Here is a 20,460-nt window from a genome sequence, read left to right on the forward strand (position 1 = left end):
ACGCAATAGTTAGTGTCAGAAAAAATGTCGACGCTAATCTCTGCTGCATGACGTCGCTCTTTCTGAGAAGACATTTTCTCAGAATCTTTACCCATTTCTTCCCAGACTGCGTATACCATAGCCCAAGCTGCTCTGAGGCAAAATTGATGACAACATTTCAGAAGTCATGGGACTTTGCCTTCTGGACAAATACCATGTTAGAAGTCCACTCCTACTGATGCAGCGATGTGCTCTTGGGTGGAGTCGGGGTCTGATTTAAAGCAACAGACTGGCTACAATAGCAGACCCTTGTTGTCTGGTGACTTGTATTAGCCAATCTCCAGACTTTGCCTTCTGGATCAATACCATGTTTGAAGTGCATTCCATTCCGATGCACTTATTTAAAGCAACAGACAGGCTAAACCAGCAGGCCCTTGTTGTCTGGGGAATAGTATTTGACACACTCGCTGTCAGTTCAGATCCTAGGTCAGGGAACAGAAGCTTTCCTTTTGAAAACGCTGTTAAGACTAGGACGATCCACTGCTAACCAGCTGTAGCTAGAAGAGCCTCCTTCACCCCATTTTGGAGACCTTGGTTCTGACGGAAGAAAGCAGTATTTGCGACTCCAAAATGCATCAACTCCATATTCGGTATTTGCCATGGACTTCCTCTTCCTTGCCTGCCTGTGTACTCTAAGAACACCTCTCCCTGGTGGTCTAGTGGCTAGGATTCGGCGCTCTCACCGCCGCGGCCCGGGTTCGATTCCCGGTCAGGGAAATCTTCTTTCTCCACCCGAAGCCAGCGTGTCCCTTCCGAACACTGGTAGTGGCTGAATGCTATTGTCTAGGCTTCTGTCTGGTAGAGCCGATAAATGATTTGCCATCCACCTGAATGGCTTTCTCAGTTCTAATCAGCGTTGTTGATCTTTTCCACCTTTCATACCCAAGTGGCCAACTCAGCTGCCTTAATCCAAACGCAATAGTTAGTGTCAGAAAAAATGTCGACGCTAATCTCTGCTGCATGACGTCGCTCTTTCTGAGAAGACATTTTCTCAGAATCTTTACCCATTTCTTCCCAGACTGCGTATACCATAGCCCAAGCTGCTCTGAGGCAAAATTGATGACAACATTTCAGAAGTCATGGGACTTTGCCTTCTGGACAAATACCATGTTAGAAGTCCACTCCTACTGATGCAGCGATGTGCTCTTGGGTGGAGTCAGGGTCTGATTTAAAGCAACAGACTGGCTACAATAGCAGACCCTTGTTGTCTGGTGACTTGTATTAGCCAATCTCCAGACTTTGCCTTCTGGATCAATACCATGTTTGAAGTGCATTCCATTCCGATGCACTTATTTAAAGCAACAGACAGGCTAAACCGGCAGGCCCTTGTTGTCTGGGGAATAGTATTCGACACACTCGCTGTCAGTTCAGATCCTAGGTCAGGGAACAGAAGCTTTCCTTTTGAAAACGCTGTTAAGACTAGGACGATCCACTGCTAACCAGCTGTAGCTAGAAGAGCCTCCTTCACCCCATTTTGGAGACCTTGGTTCTGACGGAAGAAAGCAGTATATGCGACTCCAAAATGCATCAACTCCATATTCGGTATTTGCCATGGACTTCCTCTTCCTTGCCTGCCTGGGTACTCTAAGAATACCTCTCCCTGGTGGTCTAGTGGCTAGGATTCGGCGCTCTCACCGCCGCGGCCCGGGTTCGATTCCCGGTCAGGGAAATCTTCTTTCTCCACCCGAAGCCAGCGTGTCCCTTCAGAACACTGGTAGTGGCTGAATGCTATTGTCTAGGCTTCTGTCTGGTAGAGCCGATAAATGATTTGCCATCCACCTGAATGGCTTTCTCAGTTCTAATCAGCGTTGTTGATCTTTTCCACCTTTCATACCCAAGTGGCCAACTCAGCTGCCTTAATCCAAACGCAATAGTTAGTGTCAGAAAAAATGTCGACGCTAATCTCTGCTGCATGACGTCGCTCTTTCTGAGAAGACATTTTCTCAGAATCTTTACCCATTTCTTCCCAGACTGCGTATACCATAGCCCAAGCTGCTCTGAGGCAAAATTGATGACAACATTTCAGAAGTCATGGGACTTTGCCTTCTGGACAAATACCATGTTAGAAGTCCACTCCTACTGATGCAGCGATGTGCTCTTGGGTGGAGTCGGGGTCTGATTTAAAGCAACAGACTGGCTACAATAGCAGACCCTTGTTGTCTGGTGACTTGTATTAGCCAATCTCCAGACTTTGCCTTCTGGATCAATACCATGTTTGAAGTGCATTCCATTCCGATGCACTTATTTAAAGCAACAGACAGGCTAAACCAGCAGGCCCTTGTTGTCTGGGGAATAGTATTTGACACACTCGCTGTCAGTTCAGATCCTAGGTCAGGGAACAGAAGCTTTCCTTTTGAAAACGCTGTTAAGACTAGGACGATCCACTGCTAACCAGCTGTAGCTAGAAGAGCCTCCTTCACCCCATTTTGGAGACCTTGGTTCTGACGGAAGAAAGCAGTATTTGCGACTCCAAAATGCATCAACTCCATATTCGGTATTTGCCATGGACTTCCTCTTCCTTGCCTGCCTGTGTACTCTAAGAACACCTCTCCCTGGTGGTCTAGTGGCTAGGATTCGGCGCTCTCACCGCCGCGGCCCGGGTTCGATTCCCGGTCAGGGAAATCTTCTTTCTCCACCCGAAGCCAGCGTGTCCCTTCCGAACACTGGTAGTGGCTGAATGCTATTGTCTAGGCTTCTGTCTGGTAGAGCCGATAAATGATTTGCCATCCACCTGAATGGCTTTCTCAGTTCTAATCAGCGTTGTTGATCTTTTCCACCTTTCATACCCAAGTGGCCAACTCAGCTGCCTTAATCCAAACGCAATAGTTAGTGTCAGAAAAAATGTCGACGCTAATCTCTGCTGCATGACGTCGCTCTTTCTGAGAAGACATTTTCTCAGAATCTTTACCCATTTCTTCCCAGACTGCGTATACCATAGCCCAAGCTGCTCTGAGGCAAAATTGATGACAACATTTCAGAAGTCATGGGACTTTGCCTTCTGGACAAATACCATGTTAGAAGTCCACTCCTACTGATGCAGCGATGTGCTCTTGGGTGGAGTCAGGGTCTGATTTAAAGCAACAGACTGGCTACAATAGCAGACCCTTGTTGTCTGGTGACTTGTATTAGCCAATCTCCAGACTTTGCCTTCTGGATCAATACCATGTTTGAAGTGCATTCCATTCCGATGCACTTATTTAAAGCAACAGACAGGCTAAACCGGCAGGCCCTTGTTGTCTGGGGAATAGTATTCGACACACTCGCTGTCAGTTCAGATCCTAGGTCAGGGAACAGAAGCTTTCCTTTTGAAAACGCTGTTAAGACTAGGACGATCCACTGCTAACCAGCTGTAGCTAGAAGAGCCTCCTTCACCCCATTTTGGAGACCTTGGTTCTGACGGAAGAAAGCAGTATATGCGACTCCAAAATGCATCAACTCCATATTCGGTATTTGCCATGGACTTCCTCTTCCTTGCCTGCCTGGGTACTCTAAGAATACCTCTCCCTGGTGGTCTAGTGGCTAGGATTCGGCGCTCTCACCGCCGCGGCCCGGGTTCGATTCCCGGTCAGGGAAATCTTCTTTCTCCACCCGAAGCCAGCGTGTCCCTTCAGAACACTGGTAGTGGCTGAATGCTATTGTCTAGGCTTCTGTCTGGTAGAGCCGATAAATGATTTGCCATCCACCTGAATGGCTTTCTCAGTTCTAATCAGCGTTGTTGATCTTTTCCACCTTTCATACCCAAGTGGCCAACTCAGCTGCCTTAATCCAAACGCAATAGTTAGTGTCAGAAAAAATGTCGACGCTAATCTCTGCTGCATGACGTCGCTCTTTCTGAGAAGACATTTTCTCAGAATCTTTACCCATTTCTTCCCAGACTGCGTATACCATAGCCCAAGCTGCTCTGAGGCAAAATTGATGACAACATTTCAGAAGTCATGGGACTTTGCCTTCTGGACAAATACCATGTTAGAAGTCCACTCCTACTGATGCAGCGATGTGCTCTTGGGTGGAGTCAGGGTCTGATTTAAAGCAACAGACTGGCTACAATAGCAGACCCTTGTTGTCTGGTGACTTGTATTAGCCAATCTCCAGACTTTGCCTTCTGGATCAATACCATGTTTGAAGTGCATTCCATTCCGATGCACTTATTTAAAGCAACAGACAGGCTAAACCGGCAGGCCCTTGTTGTCTGGGGAATAGTATTCGACACACTCGCTGTCAGTTCAGATCCTAGGTCAGGGAACAGAAGCTTTCCTTTTGAAAACGCTGTTAAGACTAGGACGATCCACTGCTAACCAGCTGTAGCTAGAAGAGCCTCCTTCACCCCATTTTGGAGACCTTGGTTCTGACGGAAGAAAGCAGTATATGCGACTCCAAAATGCATCAACTCCATATTCGGTATTTGCCATGGACTTCCTCTTCCTTGCCTGCCTGGGTACTCTAAGAATACCTCTCCCTGGTGGTCTAGTGGCTAGGATTCGGCGCTCTCACCGCCGCGGCCCGGGTTCGATTCCCGGTCAGGGAAATCTTCTTTCTCCACCCGAAGCCAGCGTGTCCCTTCAGAACACTGGTAGTGGCTGAATGCTATTGTCTAGGCTTCTGTCTGGTAGAGCCGATAAATGATTTGCCATCCACCTGAATGGCTTTCTCAGTTCTAATCAGCGTTGTTGATCTTTTCCACCTTTCATACCCAAGTGGCCAACTCAGCTGCCTTAATCCAAACGCAATAGTTAGTGTCAGAAAAAATGTCGACGCTAATCTCTGCTGCATGACGTCGCTCTTTCTGAGAAGACATTTTCTCAGAATCTTTACCCATTTCTTCCCAGACTGCGTATACCATAGCCCAAGCTGCTCTGAGGCAAAATTGATGACAACATTTCAGAAGTCATGGGACTTTGCCTTCTGGACAAATACCATGTTAGAAGTCCACTCCTACTGATGCAGCGATGTGCTCTTGGGTGGAGTCGGGGTCTGATTTAAAGCAACAGACTGGCTACAATAGCAGACCCTTGTTGTCTGGTGACTTGTATTAGCCAATCTCCAGACTTTGCCTTCTGGATCAATACCATGTTTGAAGTGCATTCCATTCCGATGCACTTTTTTAAAGCAACAGACAGGCTAAACCGGCAGGCCCTTGTTGTCTGGGGAATAGTATTTGACACACTCGCTGTCAGTTCAGATCCTAGGTCAGGGAACAGAAGCTTTCCTTTTGAAAACGCTGTTAAGACTAGGACGATCCACTGCTAACCAGCTGTAGCTAGAAGAGCCTCCTTCACCCCATTTTGGAGACCTTGGTTCTGACGGAAGAAAGCACTATTTGCGACTCCAAAATGCATCAACTCCATATTCGGTATTTGCCATTGACTTCCTCTTCCTTGCCTGCCTGGGTACTCTAAGAACAACTCTCCCTGGTGGTCTAGTGGCTAGGATTCGGCGCTCTCACCGCCGCGGCCTGGGTTCGATTCCCGGTCAGGGAAATCTTCTTTCTCCACCCGAAGCCAGCGTGTCCCTTCAGAACACTGGTAGTGGCTGAATGCTATTGTCTAGGCTTCTGTCTGGTAGAGCCGATAAATGATTTGCCATCCACCTGAATGGCTTTCTCAGTTCTAATCAGCGTTGTTGATCTTTTCCACCTTTCATACCCAAGTGGCCAACTCAGCTGCCTTAATCCAAACGCAATAGTTAGTGTCAGAAAAAATGTCGACGCTAATCTCTGCTGCATGACGTCGCTCTTTCTGAGAAGACATTTTCTCAGAATCTTTACCCATTTCTTCCCAGACTGCGTATACCATAGCCCAAGCTGCTCTGAGGCAAAATTGATGACAACATTTCAGAAGTCATGGGACTTTGCCTTCTGGACAAATACCATGTTAGAAGTCCACTCCTACTGATGCAGCGATGTGCTCTTGGGTGGAGTCGGGGTCTGATTTAAAGCAACAGACTGGCTACAATAGCAGACCCTTGTTGTCTGGTGACTTGTATTAGCCAATCTCCAGACTTTGCCTTCTGGATCAATACCATGTTTGAAGTGCATTCCATTCCGATGCACTTATTTAAAGCAACAGACAGGCTAAACCGGCAGGCCCTTGTTGTCTGGGGAATAGTATTCGACACACTCGCTGTCAGTTCAGATCCTAGGTCAGGGAACAGAAGCTTTCCTTTTGAAAACGCTGTTAAGACTAGGACGATCCACTGCTAACCAGCTGTAGCTAGAAGAGCCTCGTTCACCCCATTTTGGAGACTTTGGTTCTGACGGAAGAAAGCAGTATTTGCGACTCCAAAATGCATCAACTCCATATTCGGTATTTGCCATTGACTTCCTCTTCCTTGCCTGCCTGGGTACTCTAAGAACACCTCTCCCTGGTGGTCTAGTGGCTAGGATTCGGCGCTCTCACCGCCGCGGCCCGGGTTCGATTCCCGGTCAGGGAAATCTTCTTTCTCCACCCGAAGCCAGCGTGTCTCTTCAGAACCCTGGTAGTAGCTGGATGCTATTGTCTGGTAGAGCCGATAAATGATTTGCCATCCACCTGAATGGCTTTCTCAGTTCTAATCAGCGTTGTTGATCTTTTCCACCTTTCATACCCAAGTGGCCAACTCAGCTGCCTTAATCCAAACGCAATAGTTAGTGTCAGAAAAAATGTCGACGCTAATCTCTGCTGCATGGCGTCGCTCTTTCTGAGAAGACATTTTCTCAGAATCTTTACCCATTTCTTCCCAGACTGCGTATACCATAGCCCAAGCTGCTCTGAGGCAAAATTGATGACAACATTTCAGAAGTCATGGGACTTTGCCTTCTGGACAAATACCATGTTAGAAGTCCACTCCTACTGATGTAGCGATGTGCTCTTGGGTGGAGTCGGGGTCTGATTTAAAGCAACAGACTGGCTACAATAGCAGACCCTTGTTGTCTGGTGACTTGTATTAGCCAATCTCCAGACTTTGCCTTCTGGATCAATACCATGTTTGAAGTGCATTCCATTCCGATGCACTTATTTAAAGCAACAGACAGGCTAAACCGGCAGGCCCTTGTTGTCTGGGGAATAGTATTCGACACACTCGCTGTCAGTTCAGATCCTAGGTCAGGGAACAGAAGCTTTCCTTTTGAAAACGCTGTTAAGACTAGGACGATCCACTGCTAACCAGCTGTAGCTAGAAGAGCCTCCTTCACCCCATTTTGGAGACCTTGGTTCTGACAGAAGAAAGCAGTATTTGCGACTCCAAAATGCATCAACTCCATATTCGGTATTTGCCATTGACTTCCTCTTCCTTGCCTGCCTGGGTACTCTAAGAACACCTCTCCCTGGTGGTCTAGTGGCTAGGATTCGGCGCTCTCACCACCGCGGCCCGGGTTCGATTCCCGGTCAGGGAAATCTTCTTTCTCCACCCGAAGCCAGCGTGTCCCTTCAGAACACTGGTAGTGGCTGAATGCTATTGTCTAGGCTTCTGTCTGGTAGAGCCGATAAATGATTTGCCATCCACCTGAATGGCTTTCTCAGTTCTAATCAGCGTTGTTGATCTTTTCCACCTTTCATACCCAAGTGGCCAACTCAGCTGCCTTAATCCAAACGCAATAGTTAGTGTCAGAAAAAATGTCGACGCTAATCTCTGCTGCATGACGTCGCTCTTTCTGAGAAGACATTTTCTCAGAATCTTTACCCATTTCTTCCCAGACTGCGTATACCATAGCCCAAGCTGCTCTGAGGCAAAATTGATGACAACATTTCAGAAGTCATGGGACTTTGCCTTCTGGACAAATACCATGTTAGAAGTCCACTCCTACTGATGTAGCGATGTGCTCTTGGGTGGAGTCGGGGTCTGATTTAAAGCAACAGACTGGCTACAATAGCAGACCCTTGTTGTCTGGTGACTTGTATTAGCCAATCTCCAGACTTTGCCTTCTGGATCAATACCATGTTTGAAGTGCATTCCATTCCGATGCACTTATTTAAAGCAACAGACAGGCTAAACCGGCAGGCCCTTGTTGTCTGGGCAATAGTATTCGACACACTCGCTGTCAGTTCAGATCCTAGGTCAGGGAACAGAAGCTTTCCTTTTGAAAACGCTGTTAAGACTAGGACGATCCACTGCTAACCAGCTGTAGCTAGAAGAGCCTCCTTCACCCCATTTTGGAGACCTTGGTTCTGACAGAAGAAAGCAGTATTTGCGACTCCAAAATGCATCAACTCCATATTCGGTATTTGCCATTGACTTCCTCTTCCTTGCCTGCCTGGGTACTCTAAGAACACCTCTCCCTGGTGGTCTAGTGGCTAGGATTCGGCGCTCTCACCGCCGCGGCCCGGGTTCGATTCCCGGTCAGGGAAATCTTCTTTCTCCCCCCGAAGCCAGCGTGTCCCTTCAGAACACTGGTAGTGGCTGAATGCTATTGTCTAGGCTTCTGTCTGGTAGAGCCGATAAATGATTTGCCATCCACCTGAATGGCTTTCTCAGTTCTAATCAGCGTTGTTGATCTTTTCCACCTTTCATACCCAAGTGGCCAACTCAGCTGCCTTAATCCAAACGCAATAGTTAGTGTCAGAAAAAATGTCGACGCTAATCTCTGCTGCATGACGTCGCTCTTTCTGAGAAGACAATTTCTCAGAATCTTTACCCATTTCTTCCCAGACTGCGTATACCATAGCCCAAGCTGCTCTGAGGCAAAATTGATGACAACATTTCAGAAGTCATGGGACTTTGCCTTCTGGACAAATACCATGTTAGAAGTCCACTCCTACTGATGCAGCGATGTGCTCTTGGGTGGAGTCGGGGTCTGATTTAAAGCAACAGACTGGCTACAATAGCAGACCCTTGTTGTCTGGTGACTTGTATTAGCCAATCTTCAGACTTTGCCTTCTGGATCAATACCATGTTTGAAGTGCATTCCATTCCGATGCACTTATTTAAAGCAACAGACAGGCTAAACCGGCAGGCCCTTGTTGTCTGGGGAATAGTATTTGACACGCTCGCTGTCAGTTCAGATCCTAGGTCAGGGAACAGAAGCTTTCCTTTTGAAAACGCTGTTAAGACTAGGACGACCCACTGCTAACCAGCTGTAGCTAGAAGAGCCTCCTTCACCCCATTTTGGAGACCTTGGTTATGACGGAAGAAAGCAGTATTTGCGACTCCAAAATGCATCAACTCCATATTCGGTATTTGCCATTGACTTCCTCTTCCTTGCCTGCCTGGGGACTCTAAGAATACCTCTCCCTGGTGGTCTAGTGGCTAGGATTCGGCGCTCTCACCGCCGCGGCCCGGGTTCGATTCCCGATCAGGGAAATCTTCTTTCTCCACCCGAAGCCAGCGTGTCCCTTCAGAACACTGGTAGTAGCTGGATGCTATTGTCTGGGCTTCTGTCTGGTAGAGCCGATAAATGATTTGCCATCCACCTGAATGGCTTTCTCAGTTCTAATCAGCGTTGTTGATCTTTTCCACCTTTCATACCCAAGTGGCCAACTCAGCTGCCTTAATCCAAACGCAATAGTTAGTGTCAGAAAAAATGTCGACGCTAATCTCTGCTGCATGGCGTCGCTCTTTCTGAGAAGACATTTTCTCAGAATCTTTACCCATTTCTTCCCAGACTGCGTATACCATAGCCCAAGCTGCTCTGAGGCAAAATTGATGACAACATTTCAGAAGTCATGGGACTTTGCCTTCTGGACAAATACCATGTTAGAAGTCCACTCCTACTGATGCAGCGATGTGCTCTTGGGTGGAGTCGGGGTCTGATTTAAAGCAACAGACTGGCTACAATAGCAGACCCTTGTTGTCTGGTGACTTGTATTAGCCAATCTCCAGACTTTGCCTTCTGGATCAATACCATGTTTGAAGTGCATTCCATTCCGATGCACTTATTTAAAGCAACAGACAGGCTAAACCGGCAGGCCCTTGTTGTCTGGGGAATAGTATTCGACACACTCGCTGTCAGTTCAGATCCTAGGTCAGGGAACAGAAGCTTTCCTTTTGAAAACGCTGTTAAGACTAGGACGATCCACTGCTAACCAGCTGTAGCTAGAAGAGCCTCCTTCACCCCATTTTGGAGACCTTGGTTCTGACAGAAGAAAGCAGTATTTGCGACTCCAAAATGCATCAACTCCATATTCGGTATTTGCCATTGACTTCCTCTTCCTTGCCTGCCTGGGTACTCTAAGAACACCTCTCCCTGGTGGTCTAGTGGCTAGGATTCGGCGCTCTCACCGCCGCGGCCCGGGTTCGATTCCCGGTCAGGGAAATCTTCTTTCTCCACCCGAAGCCAGCGTGTCCCTTCAGAACACTGGTAGTGGCTGAATGCTATTGTCTAGGCTTCTGTCTGGTAGAGCCGATAAATGATTTGCCATCCACCTGAATGGCTTTCTCAGTTCTAATCAGCGTTGTTGATCTTTTCCACCTTTCATACCCAAGTGGCCAACTCAGCTGCCTTAATCCAAACGCAATAGTTAGTGTCAGAAAAAATGTCGACGCTAATCTCTGCTGCATGACGTCGCTCTTTCTGAGAAGACATTTTCTCAGAATCTTTACCCATTTCTTCCCAGACTGCGTATACCATAGCCCAAGCTGCTCTGAGGCAAAATTGATGACAACATTTCAGAAGTCATGGGACTTTGCCTTCTGGACAAATACCATGTTAGAAGTCCACTCCTACTGATGCAGCGATGTGCTCTTGGGTGGAGTCGGGGTCTGATTTAAAGCAACAGACTGGCTACAATAGCAGACCCTTGTTGTCTGGTGACTTGTATTAGCCAATCTCCAGACTTTGCCTTCTGGATCAATACCATGTTTGAAGTGCATTCCATTCCGATGCACTTATTTAAAGCAACAGACAGGCTAAACCAGCAGGCCCTTGTTGTCTGGGGAATAGTATTTGACACACTCGCTGTCAGTTCAGATCCTAGGTCAGGGAACAGAAGCTTTCCTTTTGAAAACGCTGTTAAGACTAGGACGATCCACTGCTAACCAGCTGTAGCTAGAAGAGCCTCCTTCACCCCATTTTGGAGACCTTGGTTCTGACGGAAGAAAGCAGTATTTGCGACTCCAAAATGCATCAACTCCATATTCGGTATTTGCCATGGACTTCCTCTTCCTTGCCTGCCTGTGTACTCTAAGAACACCTCTCCCTGGTGGTCTAGTGGCTAGGATTCGGCGCTCTCACCGCCGCGGCCCGGGTTCGATTCCCGGTCAGGGAAATCTTCTTTCTCCACCCGAAGCCAGCGTGTCCCTTCCGAACACTGGTAGTGGCTGAATGCTATTGTCTAGGCTTCTGTCTGGTAGAGCCGATAAATGATTTGCCATCCACCTGAATGGCTTTCTCAGTTCTAATCAGCGTTGTTGATCTTTTCCACCTTTCATACCCAAGTGGCCAACTCAGCTGCCTTAATCCAAACGCAATAGTTAGTGTCAGAAAAAATGTCGACGCTAATCTCTGCTGCATGACGTCGCTCTTTCTGAGAAGACATTTTCTCAGAATCTTTACCCATTTCTTCCCAGACTGCGTATACCATAGCCCAAGCTGCTCTGAGGCAAAATTGATGACAACATTTCAGAAGTCATGGGACTTTGCCTTCTGGACAAATACCATGTTAGAAGTCCACTCCTACTGATGCAGCGATGTGCTCTTGGGTGGAGTCAGGGTCTGATTTAAAGCAACAGACTGGCTACAATAGCAGACCCTTGTTGTCTGGTGACTTGTATTAGCCAATCTCCAGACTTTGCCTTCTGGATCAATACCATGTTTGAAGTGCATTCCATTCCGATGCACTTATTTAAAGCAACAGACAGGCTAAACCGGCAGGCCCTTGTTGTCTGGGGAATAGTATTCGACACACTCGCTGTCAGTTCAGATCCTAGGTCAGGGAACAGAAGCTTTCCTTTTGAAAACGCTGTTAAGACTAGGACGATCCACTGCTAACCAGCTGTAGCTAGAAGAGCCTCCTTCACCCCATTTTGGAGACCTTGGTTCTGACGGAAGAAAGCAGTATATGCGACTCCAAAATGCATCAACTCCATATTCGGTATTTGCCATGGACTTCCTCTTCCTTGCCTGCCTGGGTACTCTAAGAATACCTCTCCCTGGTGGTCTAGTGGCTAGGATTCGGCGCTCTCACCGCCGCGGCCCGGGTTCGATTCCCGGTCAGGGAAATCTTCTTTCTCCACCCGAAGCCAGCGTGTCCCTTCAGAACACTGCTAGTGGCTGAATGCTATTGTCTAGGCTTCTGTCTGGTAGAGCCGATAAATGATTTGCCATCCACCTGAATGGCTTTCTCAGTTCTAATCAGCGTTGTTGATCTTTTCCACCTTTCATACCCAAGTGGCCAACTCAGCTGCCTTAATCCAAACGCAATAGTTAGTGTCAGAAAAAATGTCGACGCTAATCTCTGCTGCATGACGTCGCTCTTTCTGAGAAGACATTTTCTCAGAATCTTTACCCATTTCTTCCCAGACTGCGTATACCATAGCCCAAGCTGCTCTGAGGCAAAATTGATGACAACATTTCAGAAGTCATGGGACTTTGCCTTCTGGACAAATACCATGTTAGAAGTCCACTCCTACTGATGCAGCGATGTGCTCTTGGGTGGAGTCGGGGTCTGATTTAAAGCAACAGACTGGCTACAATAGCAGACCCTTGTTGTCTGGTGACTTGTATTAGCCAATCTCCAGACTTTGCCTTCTGGATCAATACCATGTTTGAAGTGCATTCCATTCCGATGCACTTATTTAAAGCAACAGACAGGCTAAACCAGCAGGCCCTTGTTGTCTGGGGAATAGTATTTGACACACTCGCTGTCAGTTCAGATCCTAGGTCAGGGAACAGAAGCTTTCCTTTTGAAAACGCTGTTAAGACTAGGACGATCCACTGCTAACCAGCTGTAGCTAGAAGAGCCTCCTTCACCCCATTTTGGAGACCTTGGTTCTGACGGAAGAAAGCAGTATTTGCGACTCCAAAATGCATCAACTCCATATTCGGTATTTGCCATGGACTTCCTCTTCCTTGCCTGCCTGTGTACTCTAAGAACACCTCTCCCTGGTGGTCTAGTGGCTAGGATTCGGCGCTCTCACCGCCGCGGCCCGGGTTCGATTCCCGGTCAGGGAAATCTTCTTTCTCCACCCGAAGCCAGCGTGTCCCTTCCGAACACTGGTAGTGGCTGAATGCTATTGTCTAGGCTTCTGTCTGGTAGAGCCGATAAATGATTTGCCATCCACCTGAATGGCTTTCTCAGTTCTAATCAGCGTTGTTGATCTTTTCCACCTTTCATACCCAAGTGGCCAACTCAGCTGCCTTAATCCAAACGCAATAGTTAGTGTCAGAAAAAATGTCGACGCTAATCTCTGCTGCATGACGTCGCTCTTTCTGAGAAGACATTTTCTCAGAATCTTTACCCATTTCTTCCCAGACTGCGTATACCATAGCCCAAGCTGCTCTGAGGCAAAATTGATGACAACATTTCAGAAGTCATGGGACTTTGCCTTCTGGACAAATACCATGTTAGAAGTCCACTCCTACTGATGCAGCGATGTGCTCTTGGGTGGAGTCAGGGTCTGATTTAAAGCAACAGACTGGCTACAATAGCAGACCCTTGTTGTCTGGTGACTTGTATTAGCCAATCTCCAGACTTTGCCTTCTGGATCAATACCATGTTTGAAGTGCATTCCATTCCGATGCACTTATTTAAAGCAACAGACAGGCTAAACCGGCAGGCCCTTGTTGTCTGGGGAATAGTATTCGACACACTCGCTGTCAGTTCAGATCCTAGGTCAGGGAACAGAAGCTTTCCTTTTGAAAACGCTGTTAAGACTAGGACGATCCACTGCTAACCAGCTGTAGCTAGAAGAGCCTCCTTCACCCCATTTTGGAGACCTTGGTTCTGACGGAAGAAAGCAGTATATGCGACTCCAAAATGCATCAACTCCATATTCGGTATTTGCCATGGACTTCCTCTTCCTTGCCTGCCTGGGTACTCTAAGAATACCTCTCCCTGGTGGTCTAGTGGCTAGGATTCGGCGCTCTCACCGCCGCGGCCCGGGTTCGATTCCCGGTCAGGGAAATCTTCTTTCTCCACCCGAAGCCAGCGTGTCCCTTCAGAACACTGGTAGTGGCTGAATGCTATTGTCTAGGCTTCTGTCTGGTAGAGCCGATAAATGATTTGCCATCCACCTGAATGGCTTTCTCAGTTCTAATCAGCGTTGTTGATCTTTTCCACCTTTCATACCCAAGTGGCCAACTCAGCTGCCTTAATCCAAACGCAATAGTTAGTGTCAGAAAAAATGTCGACGCTAATCTCTGCTGCATGACGTCGCTCTTTCTGAGAAGACATTTTCTCAGAATCTTTACCCATTTCTTCCCAGACTGCGTATACCATAGCCCAAGCTGCTCTGAGGCAAAATTGATGACAACATTTCAGAAGTCATGGGACTTTGCCTTCTGGACAAATACCATGTTAGAAGTCCACTCCTACTGATGCAGCGATGTGCTCTTGGGTGGAGTCGGGGTCTGATTTAAAGCAACAGACTGGCTACAATAGCAGACCCTTGTTGTCTGGTGACTTGTATTAGCCAATCTCCAGACTTTGCCTTCTGGATCAATACCATGTTTGAAGTGCATTCCATTCCGATGCACTTTTTTAAAGCAACAGACAGGCTAAACCGGCAGGCCCTTGTTGTCTGGGGAATAGTATTTGACACACTCGCTGTCAGTTCAGATCCTAGGTCAGGGAACAGAAGCTTTCCTTTTGAAAACGCTGTTAAGACTAGGACGATCCACTGCTAACCAGCTGTAGCTAGAAGAGCCTCCTTCACCCCATTTTGGAGACCTTGGTTCTGACGGAAGAAAGCACTATTTGCGACTCCAAAATGCATCAACTCCATATTCGGTATTTGCCATTGACTTCCTCTTCCTTGCCTGCCTGGGTACTCTAAGAACAACTCTCCCTGGTGGTCTAGTGGCTAGGATTCGGCGCTCTCACCGCCGCGGCCTGGGTTCGATTCCCGGTCAGGGAAATCTTCTTTCTCCACCCGAAGCCAGCGTGTCCCTTCAGAACACTGGTAGTGGCTGAATGCTATTGTCTAGGCTTCTGTCTGGTAGAGCCGATAAATGATTTGCCATCCACCTGAATGGCTTTCTCAGTTCTAATCAGCGTTGTTGATCTTTTCCACCTTTCATACCCAAGTGGCCAACTCAGCTGCCTTAATCCAAACGCAATAGTTAGTGTCAGAAAAAATGTCGACGCTAATCTCTGCTGCATGACGTCGCTCTTTCTGAGAAGACATTTTCTCAGAATCTTTACCCATTTCTTCCCAGACTGCGTATACCATAGCCCAAGCTGCTCTGAGGCAAAATTGATGACAACATTTCAGAAGTCATGGGACTTTGCCTTCTGGACAAATACCATGTTAGAAGTCCACTCCTACTGATGCAGCGATGTGCTCTTGGGTGGAGTCGGGGTCTGATTTAAAGCAACAGACTGGCTACAATAGCAGACCCTTGTTCTCTGGTGACTTGTATTAGCCAATCTCCAGACTTTGCCTTCTGGATCAATACCATGTTTGAAGTGCATTCCATTCCGATGCACTTATTTAAAGCAACAGACAGGCTAAACCGGCAGGCCCTTGTTGTCTGGGGAATAGTATTCGACACACTCGCTGTCAGTTCAGATCCTAGGTCAGGGAACAGAAGCTTTCCTTTTGAAAACGCTGTTAAGACTAGGACGATCCACTGCTAACCAGCTGTAGCTAGAAGAGCCTCCTTCACCCCATTTTGGAGACCTTGGTTCTGACGGAAGAAAGCAGTATTTGCGACTCCAAAATGCATCAACTCCATATTCGGTATTTGCCATGGACTTCCTCTTCCTTGCCTGCCTGGGTACTCTAAGAATACCTCTCCCTGGTGGTCTAGTGGCTAGGATTCGGCGCTCTCACCGCCGCGGCCCGGGTTCGATTCCCGGTCAGGGAAATCTTCTTTCTCCACCCGAAGCCAGCGTGTCCCTTCAGAACACTGGTAGTGGCTGAATGCTATTGTCTAGGCTTCTGTCTGGTAGAGCCGATAAATGATTTGCCATCCACCTGAATGGCTTTCTCAGTTCTAATCAGCGTTGTTGATCTTTTCCACCTTTCATACCCAAGTGGCCAACTCAGCTGCCTTAATCCAAACGCAATAGTTAGTGTCAGAAAAAATGTCGACGCTAATCTCTGCTGCATGACGTCGCTCTTTCTGAGAAGACATTTTCTCAGAATCTTTACCCATTTCTTCCCAGACTGCGTATACCATAGCCCAAGCTGCTCTGAGGCAAAATTGATGACAACATTTCAGAAGTCATGGGACTTTGCCTTCTGGACAAATACCATGTTAGAAGTCCACTCCTACTGATGCAGCGATGTGCTCTTGGGTGGAGTCGGGGTCTGATTTAAAGCAACAGACTGGCTACAATAGCAGACCCTTGTTGTCTGGTGACTTGTATTAGCCAATCTCCAGACTTTGCCTTCTGGATCAATAACATGTTTGAAGTGCATTCCATTCCGATGCACTTTTTTAAAGCAACAGACAGGCTAAACCGGCAGGCCCTTGTTGTCTGGGGAATAGTATTTGACACACTCGCTGTCAGTTCAGATCCTAGGTCAGGGAACAGAAGCTTTCCTTTTGAAAACGCTGTTAAGACTAGGACGATCCACTGCTAACCAGCTGTAGCTAGAAGAGCCTCCTTCACCCCATTTTGGAGACCTTGGTTCTGACGGAAGAAAGCAGTATTTGCGACTCCAAAATGCATCAACTCCATATTCGGTATTTGCCATGAACTTCCTCTTCCTTGCCTGCCTGTGTACTCTAAGAACACCTCTCCCTGGTGGTCTAGTGGCTAGGATTCGGCGCTCTCACTGCCGCGGCCCGGGTTCGATTCCTGGTCAGGGAAATCTTCTTTCTCCACCCGAAGCCAGCGTGTCCCTTCAGAACACTGGTAGTGGCTGAATGCTATTGTCTAGGCTTCTGTCTGGTAGAGCCGATAAATGATTTGCCATCCACCTGAATGGCTTTCTCAGTTCTAATCAGCGTTGTTGATCTTTTCCACCTTTCATACCCAAGTGGCCAACTCAGCTGCCTTAATCCAAACGCAATAGTTAGTGTCAGAAAAAATGTCGACGCTAATCTCTGCTGCATGACGTCGCTCTTTCTGAGAAGACATTTTCTCAGAATCTTTACCCATTTCTTCCCAGACTGCGTATACCATAGCCCAAGCTGCTCTGAGGCAAAATTGATGACAACATTTCAGAAGTCATGGGACTTTGCCTTCTGGACAAATACCATGTTAGAAGTCCACTCCTACTGATGCAGCGATGTGCTCTTGGGTGGAGTCGGGGTCTGATTTAAAGCAACAGACTGGCTACAATAGCAGACCCTTGTTGTCTGGTGACTTGTATTAGCCAATCTCCAGACTTTGCCTTCTGGATCAATACCATGTTTGAAGTGCATTCCATTCCGATGCACTTATTTAAAGCAACAGACAGGCTAAACCGGCAGGCCCTTGTTGTCTGGGGAATAGTATTCGACACACTCGCTGTCAGTTCAGATCCTAGGTCAGGGAACAGAAGCTTTCCTTTTGAAAACGCTGTTAAGACTAGGACGATCCACTGCTAACCAGCTGTAGCTAGAAGAGCCTCCTTCACCCCATTTTGGAGACCTTGGTTCTGACGGAAGAAAGCAGTATTTGCGACTCCAAAATGCATCAACTCCATATTCGGTATTTGCCATTGACTTCCTCTTCCTTGCCTGCCTGGGTACTCTAAGAACACCTCTCCCTGGTGGTCTAGTGGCTAGGATTCGGCGCTCTCACCGCCGCGGCCCGGGTTCGATTCCCGGTCAGGGAAATCTTCTTTCTCCACCCGAAGCCAGCGTGTCCCTTCAGAACACTGGTAGTGGCTGAATGCTATTGTCTAGGCTTCTGTCTGGTAGAGCCGATAAATGATTTGCCATCCACCTGAATGGCTTTCTCAGTTCTAATCAGCGTTGTTGATCTTTTCCACCTTTCATACCCAAGTGGCCAACTCAGCTGCCTTAATCCAAACGCAATAGTTAGTGTCAGAAAAAATGTCGACGCTAATCTCTGCTGCATGACGTCGCTCTTTCTGAGAAGACATTTTCTCAGAATCTTTACCCATTTCTTCCCAGACTGCGTATACCATAGCCCAAGCTGCTCTGAGGCAAAATTGATGACAACATTTCAGAAGTCATGGGACTTTGCCTTCTGGACAAATACCATGTTAGAAGTCCACTCCTACTGATGTAGCGATGTGCTCTTGGGTGGAGTCGGGGTCTGATTTAAAGCAACAGACTGGCTACAATAGCAGACCCTTGTTGTCTGGTGACTTGTATTAGCCAATCTCCAGACTTTGCCTTCTGGATCAATACCATGTTTGAAGTGCATTCCATTCCGATGCACTTATTTAAAGCAACAGACAGGCTAAACCGGCAGGCCCTTGTTGTCTGGGGAATAGTATTTGACACACTCGCTGTCAGATCAGATCCTAGGTCAGGGAACAGAAGCTTTCCTTTTGAAAACGCTGTTAAGACTAGGACGATCCACTGCTAACCAGCTGTAGCTAGAAGAGCCTCCTTCACCCCATTTTGGAGACCTTGGTTCTGACGGAAGAAAGCAGTATTTGCGACTCCAAAATGCATCAACTCCATATTCGGTATTTGCCATGGACTTCCTCTTCCTTGCCTGCCTGTGTACTCTAAGAACACCTCTCCCTGGTGGTCTAGTGGCTAAGATTCGGCGCTCTCACCGCCGCGGCCCGGGTTCGATTCCCGGTCAGGGAAATCTTCTTTCTCCACCCGAAGCCAGCGTGTCCCTTCAGAACACTGGTAGTGGCTGAATGCTATTGTCTAGGCTTCTGTCTGGTAGAGCCGATAAATGATTTGCCATCCACCTGAATGGCTTTCTCAGTTCTAATCAGCGTTGTTGATCTTTTCCACCTTTCATACCCAAGTGGCCAACTCAGCTGCCTTAATCCAAACGCAATAGTTAGTGTCAGAAAAAATGTCGACGCTAATCTCTGCTGCATGACGTCGCTCTTTCTGAGAAGACATTTTCTCAGAATCTTTACCCATTTCTTCCCAGACTGCGTATACCATAGCCCAAGCTGCTCTGAGGCAAAATTGATGACAACATTTCAGAAGTCATGGGACTTTGCCTTCTGGACAAATACCATGTTAGAAGTCCACTCCTACTGATGCAGCGATGTGCTCTTGGGTGGAGTCGGGGTCTGATTTAAAGCAACAGACTGGCTACAATAGCAGACCCTTGTTGTCTGGTGACTTGTATTAGCCAATCTCCAGACTTTGCCTTCTGGATCAATACCATGTTTGAAGTGCATTCCATTCCGATGCACTTATTTAAAGCAACAGACAGGCTAAACCGGCAGGCCCTTGTTGTCTGGGGAATAGTATTTGACACACTCGCTGTCAGTTCAGATCCTAGGTCAGGGAACAGAAGCTTTCCTTTTGAAAACGCTGTTAAGACTAGGACGATCCACTGCTAACCAGCTGTAGCTAGAAGAGCCTCCTTCACCCCATTTTGGAGACCTTGGTTCTGACGGAAGAAAGCAGTATTTGCGACTCCAAAATGCATCAACTCCATATTCGGTATTTGCCATGGACTTCCTCTTCCTTGCCTGCCTGGGTACTCTAAAAACACCTCTCCCTGGTGGTCTAGTGGCTAGGATTCGGCGCTCTCACTGCCGCGGCCCGGGTTCGATTCCCGGTCAGGGAAATCTTCTTTCTCCACCCGAAGCCAGCGTGTCCCTTCAGAACACTGGTAGTGGCTGAATGCTATTGTCTAGGCTTCTGTCTGGTAGAGCCGATAAATGATTTGCCATCCACCTGAATGGCTTTCTCAGTTCTAATCAGCGTTGTTGATCTTTTCCACCTTTCATACCCAAGTGGCCAACTCAGCTGCCTTAATCCAAACGCAATAGTTAGTGTCAGAAAAAATGTCGACGCTAATCTCTGCTGCATGACGTCGCTCTTTCTGAGAAGACATTTTCTCAGAATCTTTACCCATTTCTTCCCAGACTGCGTATACCATAGCCCAAGCTGCTCTGAGGCAAAATTGATGACAACATTTCAGAAGTCATGGGACTTTGCCTTCTGGACAAATACCATGTTAGAAGTCCACTCCTACTGATGCAGCGATGTGCTCTTGGATGGAGTCAGGGTCTGATTTAAAGCAACAGACTGGCTACAATAGCAGACCCTTGTTCTCTGGTGACTTGTATTAGCCAATCTCCAGACTTTGCCTTCTGGATCAATACCATGTTTGAAGTGCATTCCATTCCGATGCACTTATTTAAAGCAACAGACAGGCTAAACCGGCAGGCCCTTGTTGTCTGGGGAATAGTATTCGACACACTCGCTGTCAGTTCAGATCCTAGGTCAGGGAACAGAAG

Source organism: Pelophylax lessonae (genome assembly GCF_965119305.1).
Source record: "Pelophylax lessonae genome assembly, chromosome: 7".
Classification (NCBI taxonomy): Eukaryota; Metazoa; Chordata; class Amphibia; order Anura; family Ranidae; genus Pelophylax; species Pelophylax lessonae.